Source organism: Lissotriton vulgaris, chromosome 2_1 (assembly GCF_964263255.1).
Source record: "Lissotriton vulgaris chromosome 2_1, aLisVul1.2, whole genome shotgun sequence".
NCBI classification, from domain to species: Eukaryota; Metazoa; Chordata; class Amphibia; order Caudata; family Salamandridae; genus Lissotriton; species Lissotriton vulgaris.
Window position 1 is genome coordinate 434,557,844 of NC_141687.1, and position 14,696 is coordinate 434,572,539.

The window sequence follows — 14,696 nt, forward strand, 5'->3', positions numbered from 1 at the left end:
CAGCCCACTCTTCTAACGCAAACGAAGCCGCCGCCAACCTCACCCTATGGTTATCCAACACCGCCGACACCTTAGCACCACTGAAGAAACGTCAAAGCAAACCTGGCAGCAAAAAGGCCTCATGGTTCAACGATGATCTTAAGAAGTCCAAGAAACTCTGCCGCTCCCTTGAAAAGGCCTGGAAAAAAGACCCAACCACTAGCACCAAGGACGCCTTCAAAAACGCCACCCGCACTCACCACCAACTAATCCGAAAGGCCAAGAAAACAGCATTCAAGGATCGACTTGACAACAACGCCCACAACAGCAAGGAACTTTTCAACATCGTCAAGGAATTTTCCAACCCCTCGGCCAACTCCAACGACATCACCCCCTCTCAAGCCCTCTGCGACTCCCTAGCCTCATTCTTCCACAACAAAATTGCGGACATCCACAACAGCTTCGACAACCAACCCGGAAACCAACCCACCCTACCATTTGCTGAACATTCTCCCCCCGTGAACACCCTTATCGACTGGAACCCAATCTCCACTGAGGACACAATCCGCCTGATGAATTCCATCCACTCAGGATCCCCCACAGACCCATGTCCTCACCACATCTTCAACAAAGCAGACTCCGTCATAGCACCGCACCTCCGAGACGTCATCAACTGCTCCTTCAACTCCGCCACCTTCCCGGAAAGCTGGAAACACGCTGAACTCACCGCCCTTCTGAAAAAACCCACAGCGGACCCCACCGAACTCAAAAATTACCGCCCCATCTCGCTCCTTCCATTCCCGGCCAAAGTCATCGAGAAAGCTGTCAACAACCAGCTCGCCGCCTTCCTCGAAGCCAACAAATCCCTCGACTCCTCACAATCTGGCTTCCGAGCAAAACACAGCACTGAGACCGCCCTCATCGCAGCAACAGATGACATTCGAACTCTACTGGACAATGGAGACACAGTCGCCCTCATCCTCCTCGACCTCTCTGCAGCATTCGACACAGTCTGCCACAGCACCCTTTTACAACGCCTCAATAACATCGGAATACAAGGAAAAGCACTTGAATGGATCACCTCGTTCCTCACCGGAAGAACCCAGAGAGTCCGCCTCCCACCATTCAAGTCCGAGGCCACTGGAGTCATCTGTGGCGTACCACAAGGATCCTCACTCAGCCCCACCCTCTTCAACGTATACATGAGCCCCCTCGCGGCCAACACAACCTCAACATCATCTCTTACGCGGATGACACTCAACTAATCCTTTCTCTCACCAATGACCCCAGCACCGCCAAAACTAACCTACACGAAGGAATGAAAGAAGTTGCCGAATGGATGAAACAAAGCCGTCTGAAACTGAACTCAGACAAAACAGAAGTCCTCATCTTAGGTACATCCCCCTCTGCATGGGACGACTCCTGGTGGCCGGAAGCCCTCGGAAAAGCACCCATCCCGACAGACCACGCACGGAACCTAGGCGTCATCCTGGATTCTTCACTCTCAATGAACAGACAAGTCAGCGCCGTATCCTCTTCCTGCTTCAACATTCTTCGCATGCTCAGAAAAACATTTTGCTGGATCCCCACCGAAACAAGGAAAACAGTCACCCATGCTCTGGTCACGAGCCGACTGGACTACGGAAACACCCTCTACGCAGGCACTACCGCTAAACTCCAGAAGAAACTCCAACGAATCCAAAACGCCTCAGCCAGGATCATATTAGACATCCCACGCAACGAACACATCTCTGGTCACCGTAAAGACCTCCACTGGCTACCCGTCAATAAGAGGATCACTTTCCGACTGCTAACCCACGCACACAAATCACTCTACGACATCGGACCAGAATGCCTCAACTCACGACTGTCCTTCTACACCCCCCGCCAACTACGCTCTTCCAGCCAAGCCCTCGCCACTGTACCTCACATCAACAAGACCACCATGGGAGGTAGATCCTTCTCATACCTGGCTGCTAAAACATGGAACTCACTCCCCGCTTACCTTCGCCTTACCCAGAACCACCTAGCATTCAGAAAGCAACTTAAAACGTGGATATTTGACAAGTAATCCTCCTCCCCTTTCTAAGCGCCTTGAGACCCTCTGGGTATGTAGTGCGCTATATAAATTCTCTGACTTGACTTGACTTGACTATTGAAGATCTGCACTCGTATGGCCATGCAAACGGGTGCAATATATATTTGGTTGCTTTAAATACCCACGTCCAAGGTAGTTAGTTAAGTGTTGGAATATTAAATGTAAATTAAAACCTAACACGATTTATGGACTAGCTCTTACAATCCCTCAGATGACCCTGGCTCGTGCTACGACACCGCGACCTTCGCCCCACCACCTGCCCCCAGGGTTTCGTCGACGTTTGCACACGGAATACCTGTCATCCCGTCCCGGTCTGCTCACAGTCACTGGCAACCTCAAGGGATGTAGGCACTTCCCTGCAGCACTGTCAGTGTGCACTGCTCTGGGGCAGTATGTGTCTTGAAAAGTGAAAACACTATTGCAGACTTAAGCCTTAGTTTGTCCGAAGCCGACCTAAGTGCTTGGTTTAGACAAGTCTCTGTCGTCGTGCTCGCCAGCCTATGGTTTGATTGGAGCATTACACTGATGTAAAAGTGTCTATGTACGTACTGGGGAAAGGCTTGGCGGTAATAATACCCTGCCCTGGGCCTGAGCGAGGGGCCCGATGCAAGTGTTGTACCGCGGCCACCACAGGGGAGGACGTGCACGCACGACAATTTTGTGGGAGGCACAATGCAGCTCAGTGGGTTGGATGAGGTTGCATGTTCGTGCGTGTAAGGTTAAGGTCACAGGTTCGAGTCCCGCATGGGAAGCTCAGCCTTGGGAAACAGCAGCACCTATAATGGTGCGTGCCAATTTTGTGGGAGGCACAAGGCAGCTCAGTGGGTTGGAGGAGGTTGCATATTCCTGCGTGTAAGGTTGAGGTTACAGTTCGCGCCCCGCATGGGAAGCTCGGCCTTTGGAAACAGCAGCTCCTATAATTTCTCAGAGTGCTGGGGGGAAGCCCGGCTGCTGCCTCGGTCGCAGAGGGACTGTGCGTGCGTTGGCGCGCCGGGCATGAAAGCGGTGCGGGTTGAAGTGGGTTTGTTGGCAGGAATACAGCTGCGTAAGTGCGGACAGAGCAGCATGCATATGGGCTGAGACAATTCTGCAGTGGCAAGCAGAGTCCACGGCAGCCCCCCCTCGCGTAGGTTGTAGTGGTACCATTGAATTTTGGAATAGGGGAGAGACTTCGGGCTGTGCCACGTGCTGCGGCTGAGTTGCGCATTCGTTAATGTTAGGGTAGGCGTCCGGGGAGTGCCCCCTCCTCCTTTGCAATACGGGTGCTTTTCCCACCCATGGCCTGGCAGAGGGGCAAGAGTGGCTTGGTATGCAAGCGGCAAAGGGGCAGGTCATGCACGCTGGCAGCGCACAGCGAAGTTCGGTGAAGGCAAGGGGCACACAGAGGTGTCTCGTTGGGCAGCAGCGGATGGATGGCAGCCGTGTGGTGTGTGCAGCTGATCTGTAGAGCTGCGTCTTGTGGCCCGAGCTGCTGGTCGTGCAGCAGTGTGTACAGGTTTCGGTTCCAGGTACTGCGGTGCATGATTGGAGTGAGGCACACACTTGGAGCATTACACTGATCTAAAAGTGTCTGTGTACGTACTGGGGAACGGCTGTGCATTGATCAGGAATGGTATGCGCGCGCGCCAATACCAACCCGCCGCCGCCACCACCACCACCCAAACGGTCCTCGCCCACTGCCGAACCACTCCTCCTGCCTACTAGGCTCGCTCGGACCGTCGGTTGGGCTGCAGACTCACTCACCTGACCAGGGCCTGTCCTGCAGCTCAGAGTTAGGCGCCCGAGCATTTTTAAATACGTGTGCGCTCAATGCGCATGTCATGCGCGGGGAAACTCCTGCAAGTAAACAACCCACCCTGTCCCGGCGCCATTTAATAGAAAGAGTGCCTCAGGGGGCCCGGCCAGGGCCCGCAAACTATTTCTGAAGGGGGCCCTGGTCGGGGCCCGCGCAGCATTTATAAGAGCCTCATGGGCCCCCGCACCATTTCTGAAGACGAGCCCCAGGGGCCCCGCGCACCATTTCTGAAGAGCTCAGGGGCCCCGACCGGGGCCCGAGCAACAATTTATTAAGAGGAGGATCACTGCTTAGCTAAGCTGCAAAACGATGGTACACCGGGCGTGCGGCGTGCCGTGCGCATAGCGCACCATTAAAATCAGGCATGTGTAAGTCAAATGAGTGGGCGGCCGGCCCGGGGGCCCCCTGGAGAGCGTGGCCCCCCGCAATGCGGGGGCTGCAGGGGCCTGTGTTACGCCCCTGTAGCCAGATTCTGAATTTTGTTAATTATTACGGTCCAATATTTGATGATGAATCCACATTACGTTTGCTACATTATTTGCTATTAGGGGTCCCGGGTCAAATTGTTTTGGGGGGCGGTTTTAATTGTATTCAGGATTTGAAGTTAGATACTTGCAATAGAGGGAAAAAACTATTGAAACCTAAAACAAAGAAACTCTTTGAATCATTGATAGATGATTTCCAGATGATTTCCAGTAAATTGATGCTTGGGATTTGCTTGGGATTTTTAAATCGAACTGATCAGAAAAATACTTGTTTTTCACGTCAACATCAAACTGCATCTCGTATAGATTATTTATTTCTATCACGCTCTTTGAGTTTCAGTGATGCCGATATTGGCGCTATTGCCTTTTCTGATCACTCTTATGTGAAAGTATGCATAGAACTGGGTCTTGGCAGAAGAGTCAGGTCCAAGTGGCAGATTGACCGGCTCCTTCTGCAGGACCCAGTGTGGATCAACGAATTCAGAGACTGGATAAAAAAATACTTCTCCATTAATGAAGGACCGCCAATATGTTTTCAGTCTGGGGGGGTTTAAGGCGCCAGCTCATGGGAGGATGATTGCTACCTCCGCCAAGAAAATAAGGGAACGCCTTGATAAGATATCACAACTTCAACAGTCATTAACTAATGCTGCTAATCCAGCGGGATCCATAATTCAAACTATGCTGGAACAGGCTAGGAAGGCTTTACGAGATTGTTTTGTTTTGGAGGAAATAAATAGCTCCCAGACTTACTTACAGAAGGTGTATGAAGAGAGCCAAATGGTGGGTAAGATGCTCGCTTGGTCAACTCGGGCTCGACAAGAATCTGTTTGCATCGTTGAAATATTAGATCATCAATCGAACACAGTGGTTACTGATAGAGCGTATATTTCTTGAATATTTTTTAATCATTTTCAACAGATCTATACCACTAATTATTCGGTTGATAAAGAGTTGATTGAGGGCTATTTTGACTCACTTCAAGTCCCCAAATTATCGCATAATCTGGCGACAATGCTGCAAACGAAAATAACTGCATTTGAGATAGAGGCAGTAATAAAATCTTTGGCAGGTGCTAAAACATGTGGTGAGGAGGGATATCCTAGTGAATGATATAAGTGTTTTATGAAGGAGCTAACCCTTTTTCTGGTTAAACTATTTGATTACATTAAAATGGGCGGAGTAGTACCTCCGGAATTTAGAAAAGCGATAGTTGTTAGTTTCGTGAAAAAAGGCAAACCATCCAATAATTTGAATTCTTACCGTGCTATCAGTTTAATGAATACTGATTATAAAATCTTTATGAAGATATGGGCTCTGCGTCTGACTCCCGCAGCTAAGGAAGTAATTCATGAGGATCAAACTGGGTTTATTGCGGGCCGAATGATGTCAACTAATACTCGCTTTTTGACTCAAGCTCTGGATTTTTTTATTGTAAATAATACCCCTGCTTGTATCATGATGGTAGACGTAGAAAAAGCCTTTGATTTAGTTAATTGGGATTAAATATTTTACACACATTTTAGGTTTGGGTTTCCATTCTCTGTAACAACTATGATTAAACATATTTTTCAGGGGGCACAGGCGCAGATTATAACTAATGGGGATCAAGCAGGCTTAATAAAGATAAATAGGGGAACTAGGCAAGGCTGCCCCTTATCACCTCTTTTGTTTACCTTTTCTTATTGAACCCCTTGCGATTAAAATATGCACGAATAGCAATAGTAGAGCCCCTATTGAAGGGATGGCAAAACTAAAACTTTTTGCAGATGATGCCATTTTATAAAATTAAATATCCAGTCTACTACGGAGGAATTTCTGAAACATGAACAAATAGTGGGTTATAAAATAAATCCTTCTAAAACAGAAATTTTTATATTAAATTCCGGGTTGGGTTGTCTTCCAGATAAATTAAAACACCAGGCAATGAAAAATGAGCACATCCGATATTTGGGGATATATGTCACAGCTTATCATAGGGACTTATTTAAGATTAATTATGATATCACAAACATCAAGATCCAAAATCTCCTGAATAAATGGTCCAATCTTCCCCTGACATTAATAGGACGAGTGGCATTAAACAAGATGTCTATTTTACCGCTTTTGATTTTCTTGTTTACAAATATCCCGGTTACAGTTAATGTTAGTTTTTTAAACAAATTGATGCTAGGATTATAACTTTTGTGTGGAATAAAAAGATTGCTAGAGTGAGGCTCCCGATTTTGCAATTAGATACCAAGGGGCCCATTAGGATGGCGAGCGGATCGCCCCCGCCAGGCTGGCGGTAGCCACCGCCCGCCATCCGTGCTCTAAAGACCCCCGCCATATTAGTATGGCGGACAGGACCGCAGCGGACGGTAAGACCGCCCGCCGTTTTTCCGCCCCGGTCGCCTCGCGACCGTGGCGGGAAAGGTATAATATGGTGGCGGAGTCTTTCAGTCACCGCCAGCCACATTATGATGGGCAATTTTGAATGCCTTTCCGTGGCGGTAATGCCGCCATGGAAAGGCATGCGGAGAATCCCAGCGGGGGCCCGTTGCGGGCCCCCAGGGACTCCGGGGGGTGTGGAGGTGCACAGCATGGCAGGCACCGCGTGGGATGAATCTCCTTTGGTACAAAAGATGTTGGAAAAAGTTGAGGTACATACACAATGTGTTTTTTCGTATCAGGATTGGCAAAACATCTCGTCTTTAGGTAACAAGGTTCTGAGAGCAGCTAACTACAAAAGGATGTCATTTTTTGCTAATTGGATGGTTTATTACATTCCAGAAGCACTAAATAAAATGTATCCAGAAGTGCGGAATAGATGTTTTCGCTGCGGAATTTTGGCAGCAGGAGGATGGCGATATATTTTTTTCTCTTGTCCTAAGCTTCAAGTTTTTGTGAACAAATATTTGGGTAATTTAGTACCGTGATAATGAAAACTTATAAACCTTCTCCAGAAGCAGTTATATTTGGTATAGTTAGCAAGGAGGTGATACTTTCTGAATCTCAGGGGCGCTTTCTTGCCATTGTAATGTTAGTTGCTCGTTCATTGATCTTACAAAACTGGAGATCAATGACAATACCTATGTTTGGGAAATGGATGAATAAAATGCAACATGAAAGTATTTTGAAGAGGCTTATGCTAAGCGGGTGGGGCGGGTGAGGGTATATCGAACTGCAAGAATATCGTTGAGAAAATATCAACGGACAAAATATCGAGTTTCTATCTACAAACAGGTAAGTACAAAAATATCGAGTTAAAAATATCGTTTACAAAAATATAGTCTTAAAAAATATCGACTTTACTAAAAACAATGTTAAATTAAATTAATATTAAAAACTAAGTACTAAAATATACTTAAAAATACTTAAATTAACTTATAATAATGAAATAATTAATGAAAGTAAAAAAATAAAATAATTTAATTCATATTTCTTAAAACATATATATATATATATATATATATATATATATATATATATATATATATATATATATATATATATATATATAGTAACAAAATATAATTAAATAATAGCCAATATTATTAATGTACAATAACAAAAGAGTAAAAATTACTATTCCCACTCCAGTGGGTGCAACAGTAGGGAAAGCATTGGATAGCGTAGGGGTTAAAATTACTATTCCCACTCCAAAGAGTGCAACAGTAGGGAAAGCGTTGGATAGCCTAGGGTTAACATTACTATTCCCACTCCAGTGGGTGCAACAGTAGGGAAAACGTTGGATAGCGTAGCGGTTAAAATTACTATTCCTACTCCAAAGAGTGCAACAGTAGGGAAAGCGTTGGATAGCATAGGGGTTAAAATTACTATTCCCACTCCAGTCGGTGCAACAGTAGGGAAAGTGTTGGATAGCGTAGGGGTTAAAATTACAATTCCCATTCCAGTGAGTGCAACAGTAGGGAAAGCGTTGGATAGCGTAGGGGTAAAAATTACTATTACCACTCTAGTGGGTGCAACAGTAGGGAAAGTGTTGGATAGCGTAGGGGTAAAAATTACTATTCCCAGTCCAGTGGGTGCAACAGTAGGGAAAGTGTTGGATAGCGTAGAAGTTAAAATTACTATTCCCACTCCAGTGGGTGCAACAGTAGGGAAAGCGTTGGATAGCATAGGGGTAAAAATTACTATTCGCACTCCAAAGAGTGCAACAGTAGGGAAAGCGTTGGATAGCGTAGGGGTTAAAAATACTATTAGCACTCCAGTGGGTGCAACAGTAGGGAAAGCGTTGGATAGCGTAGGGGTTAAAATTACTATTCCCACTCCAAAGAGTGCAACAGTAGGGAAAGCGTTGGATAGCGTAGGGGTAAAAATTACTATTCCCACTCCAGTGGACGCAACAGTAGGGAAAGCGTTGGATAGCGTAGGGGTTACAATTACTATTCCCACTCCAGAGAATACAACATTAGGGAAGGTAAATATTTCATATATTATTAAAATATCTAAAAATGAATATCTATTAATAATTAATTTAAAAAACTAATTAACAATAATTATTTCAATTAATCACCGATTAATACAAATTAATTAAACATTAACAATTCATTATTTTGTAATTTAAAATTATTTTACAATTATTTCCAAATAAATAAATGTTAATTCGTTTTATTATTTAATTAATTCTTAATAAATTACTTTCCACCCTATGCACTATAAACCCACAACACGCTACAGAAATTAAATTAGTACAATTTACATAATTACCAATTAATCAATTAATATAAATTAGTTAACAATTTTTAATACATTAATTAACAAATATAAATTAATTAACAATTAATTACTATTTACTATCACTAAATAAATTTACATATTTAATTAATTATAATAAAATTACTTCCCACCCTATTCCCCTATAAACCCACAACCCGCTACAGAATTACATTAGTAAAATTTACATAATTACCAATTAATCAATTAATAAAAATTATTTTCCAATTACAATTAAATTAATTAACACATATACATTATTTAACAATTAATTATAAATTACTATCAATAATTAAATTTACATATTTAATTAATTATAATTAAATTACTTCCCACCCTATTCCCCTATAAGCCCACAACCCGCTACAGAATAAAATTACGCAATAATTATAAAAACAAAATTCATTAAATATAATTATTTATAACATAAATACACACTTTTCACACATATTATAACATACAAATACACTATAAAAAATTATATATTAATAAAAAATCGATATTTTTAACTATCTATATTATATACTTCGATATTTTAACTATCTATATTTTTAACAGTCGATATTACTTCACTTACCTTAAAAATGATATTTTTGTAGTCTATATTCTGTCCTGTCGATATTTTTTCCAGTCTATATTAAAAACACAATATTATGTCCAATCGATATTTTGGACTCGATATTATGTCTGTGCACCGAAATTTACAAGGGTCTGTGATCATTTTTGCTGACTGATTAAGTTTTTTTTGCCTTGTGCGTTTAATTAAGATGGAAAGTGCTTTCAATGTAAAATATTTTGTTTCTCTTTGTTTTTTCTTACAATGTGTAAATACTAGATGTTTCCTGATGGTATTGCTCAATAAAAAAAATAATACTAATATTAACGTCAAAAAACATACAGGTGTTATCATTGATTGATCATCCTTTGACAAAGCCTGTTTGATCCTTACCTAAAAGTTGAGGGAGATGAAATTCCAATCAAAGAGCTAACGATTTCGAGAAGATATTGTAATCTATATTAACTAGGGAAATGGGTCGCTAATTTTTACAGTAATGTAGCTCTTTTCCTTCCTTTGGGATAAGACAAATCAAAGCCTCTAGAAAAGAGCCTGAAGCATTACCAGAAGAAAGAAAAGAGGAGATTAAAGCATGTAATTTAGGTACAATTATTTGGGAAAAATGCTAATAGAATTCAACGGTAAAGCCATACGGACCTGTGGCCTTTCTTTCTTAAGGGTTTTGAGAGCATTAAGTAAATCAGTCTCAGTCAAATCGTGTTCTAATAAACCTAGATGTGAAGACAAGGATGGGCTCTTTTGAATTGAGGAGAGATAACGGAAAATGTCATTGTCAGAGGGAGTAGACTCAGGTGTAAAAAGTTGTTCATAGAACCGAAAAAATTCTTGAAGAATATAGGCATCTTTGCATTTAGAAGAGTTTGTGTCTGTTAATATAAATTCTATGTTAAGTTCATTCTGCTTGGTCTTAAGATAATTGGCGAACAATTTACCAGACTTATTTTGTCCACCATAGAATTTAGCACTAGTCTTTAAAAGAAATAGAGAGGCATTCTCAGTCGTATCTTTGTTATACTGAATATTGGCATTAATGAGATCAGTTAAACATTGTTTCCATTTAGAGGTGTGATAAATGTGCTCCAATATTTTTATCTTAGAAAAAAAAATCTGTGCTTGTAAAGCGCGAACTACTTACCCTTATGGGTCTCAAGGCACTGGGGAACATCGTGGAAATTAAGTGAGCTATTGATACATGGTGCTGAGCTGAGATGCCGCCTGAGCCGGGGATTGAACCGTGAACTCTGCTCCGAAGTCAGTTGCCCTGGCTGCTGCAACACAACTCTGCACTAAAGAAAGAAAGAAATTCTGTGTTTAGAGCCCGAGCCCATTTCCGTTTGTTTGAGGTATAATGAATAATGACGTCACAAGCAGATGCTTTAAAGGTATCCCAAATTATATAAAAGGATATAGTATCATTATTATTTAAAAGAAAGTATTAATTGAAAAAAGAAATAAAGGAAGTATTAAAGTGAGGGTCTAAAAGCAAGGAATTATTAAAGCACCATCTTCTGGGATGTCTAACTGGATGGAAAAAGGGGCATGATATGACATGAGTATGGGGTCTAAATCAGCTGATATGCGAGTCTGTGAGACATTATGAGATGTGAAAATATAGTCAATTCATGACTGGGTCTGATGAGATGATGAGTAAAAAGTAAACTCTAGCAGGGACGGATTGCATATTCGCCAAGCGTCAGTTAGGTGGTGCTTTATAGTTTGTACGAAAGTTTTATGTGGTTTTGATGGAATGAAAGAAACTGTAGATTTACGATCTAGAAAAGGGTCAAATACTTGATTACAATCCCCAGCAAGGATGACATCAATATCATTGTTATGAGGAATCAATTGGTGTATATGGGACCAAAAAGGGGCGTCACCAGAATTAGGGGCATAAATATTAAAAAGAGAAAGCGAACCATCATCAATCTCTAATTTGGTAAACAACTATCTACCCTCATTATTCCTCTCTTGTGAAATAAGGGAGATCTTCAGTGATTTATAAACTATAGTAATAACACCATTCCATCTACTATCGCCAGGTGAGAAAAAGACCTCACCAACCCAATGTTTTTTTAAGCTTCATTGATTCAGACTCTGTAAGATGTGTTTCTTGTAATAAAACAATGTTACCATCCAATTTAGATAAGTAAGATAATACCAGTTGTATCTTAATAGGGGAGTTCAAACCTTCAACAGTCCAATTAATGATTTTCAAAGCCATAAATCAAGGAGGTAAAATGAGTAGTAAAATGTACCAGCCTTAATGCAACTATCATTAAAAGACAAATAAGATACAGTTAGATAGAGATTAACTTTAAAGCTTAAAGAAGTGAGGAAAAAAGGGGGTAGGGAGATTATAAAGGACAATTGATGAGCATAGGAGAGATTATGAAAATATAAAAGGTGGAAGAGATGAGAATAGAAGAGGGTTCGTAGGTAAAGGAAAAGTTAAGGAGAAAAGTAGTGAAGAAAAAGAAAGCCCCACTGTGGAACTAGCGAATATGACAATAAGAGAAGAGAGAAAAGGAGGAAGAAGTGAGAAGATAAAGAGAGAGGAGTAATGTGAGAGCCAATGAAGAAAACACAAGTGACATACTTACAAATGATCCAAGACACATGTAAGGTGGGGAGATCAGGCCACATGGAAGAATGACGTATCCATTCTTCCAACGGAAACGGGAAGGAACGAGAACTGACGAGCAATACAACATAGCGGGAGATACAATGATGGTACAAAACCTGCAAAGAAGAAAAAGGAGGTTAATGATCATACAAAACAACCAAACAAGGAGGAGCAATATTTTCAATCAATTCAACATGAAGAAAATCATGAACAGTACATAAGAAAAATTAAACATTCAGGCAAAATAAGAACAAAAACTATTTGTTATGCGATGAGGATGAAGTGGATGTATCCATAGATTCTTCATGACAAGAATTGAAAAAACTTTTCAACTTTATAGGATCCTCGTACAAAGTAGTCTTATTGTTGATGGTCACCTTGAAGAGGGTGAAACAGGCCATAACGTGCCCCTAGAGAGTGAAGTTGTAGTCTCATTGCCAAAAATTCTCTACGTCTATCAGCGGTGGGCTGTGAATAGTCCTGAGAAAAAAACAGAGGATTGACTGCCCATGTAACACAGGTGAGAATCTTGAGCAGGTCAGTATATTCTAAGAAATATAAGATGACTTCTCTCGCTTTCCTCGTGGTATATGAAGTTGTTGCTAAGCAGGGTCTAAATGGTGAGCACGTTGGATATTTAGCAGAGTATTCTGAGGCAAGTTGAGGAACTTGGGAAGAAAAGATTTGGCAAGATTAATGGTGTCTGAACCCTCTGATCCTTCTGGTAATCCATATATACGAAGGTTGTTTTGCTGTTTCTGTTTTCCAAGTTTTCGATTTGCTTTTGAAGCGTCGACACTTGAGAGTAAAGGGCATCCATTGCTAAAGCAAAATGTTAGTCTTTCACAAGAAAGGTCTCGGAATAAAGAAATGGTATAAGTAGTTGTTGGGGCAGGAAGACTTGAATTGGTAAATTCGTATTTGTATTTGGGGAAGGTTTTTTCAAATAACGGGCGTGACTCAGTGCACATCAAACGGTGTGTTGGTAAGGCCGCCTTCCAGCTGAAGCTCTAAATAGATTTTATAAGACCTTTGGGAGAAGTCATTTTAATCAAGTTCTGTCAGTATTTAAGGTCAAAATCCCCCCTACATTAACATATGCTGCCGAAGTATTGGATAAGAATTACTGCTTTTGATAAGGCTGAAGGCCATTTTTTTCCACCAAATTTGTAATTAAAATTCTTTGGCTGCCCTACATGTTCTTCGCTTGGAATTCCATTTAGTTTCTTCTTATACCTGATCCTTGGCAGTGGTCCTGAGGTGGGGCAACTCCCTTTTTTGGGGTGATGAGGGCACCCTAAGGGCCGCCTTGATGTTGGAAATCTGTGCTAAATTAAAAGATAAATCAGCTTTTTCCAGATCATTTGCCCATGCAAACCACTCATTTGGGCATAATTTAAATTGTGATTTACCTATGTCTAAGTCTGTACTGAAGTTATTCCTAAAGAAGTCAGTAAGCACGGTTAGTACAGTAAGAGATACAGCTTTAAGTCAACCTAAAGCCTGCAATGAGGTGATCTGTGTGAGTGCGATGGGGAGTAGACCCCATCCCTATCTTTCATGGAATGTCCCACATGGAATTAGAAGGTTAATACTACTTTTAAGAACCAACCTGTTGCCCTTGAGAGAAGTAACAGGCATTTGTGAAAAAACTCCTAGAGAGGAGAGAATTTGTGAATTGTGCTGTTCCCAAATACAGGATCTCAATCATGTGCTATTTGTGTGTCCAGAACTTCTAAGGGCAAGGTGAATGTTTTTAAGACCCTCATTTATCAAATTTAATATTCATTCTGTTCAGGAGGCCCGATCTTATGTGTTGTCCCCATCAAATGAAATGGTTTACCTTAGAATATTTAAATTTTTAAAAACATTCCTGGCCATCTATTCGAAAAAAAAATGTTTTAAAGAGTTTAGTTGGTATGTGTAATGTTTGCTGGTTGGCCAATGTAGAATTTTGTATTCGTTATAAAGTATGTTTCTCTTTTTTTTTACTGGTGTATTTTTAAAAAAAGTATTTATAGTATGTTTTTTACTGTACTTGTGTATTTTTGTGGACCTCCATAGGAGTTCCGTAACAAATCAAAAACTAATTGTTGTGAAGGGCATCCATTTTGCTGCTGGCAGAAGTTAAAGAATCAATGATCTGTTCTACTGTGGTAACTCTGTCTTCCAAGCTTGTCCATCTGTCACTTAGAATTTGTAGTTTAGAGTTAGTCTCCTCAACAAATGGACGTATAGCTCTAATTTTCTCTAGTAGTAAGTCCAAAGAGACTGAAGATGATTGCTTGGGGGGAGAAGGAGGATCTTTTTTAAGACGTTTACTTAGCGTTTTGTTTGTGCCAGAGGAGGCCACAATATTGGAGGCTGTGGCGCCCTTTGGTAAAGTGTTTGCTGAATCCTCCATTGAGGAACAATACACTCAG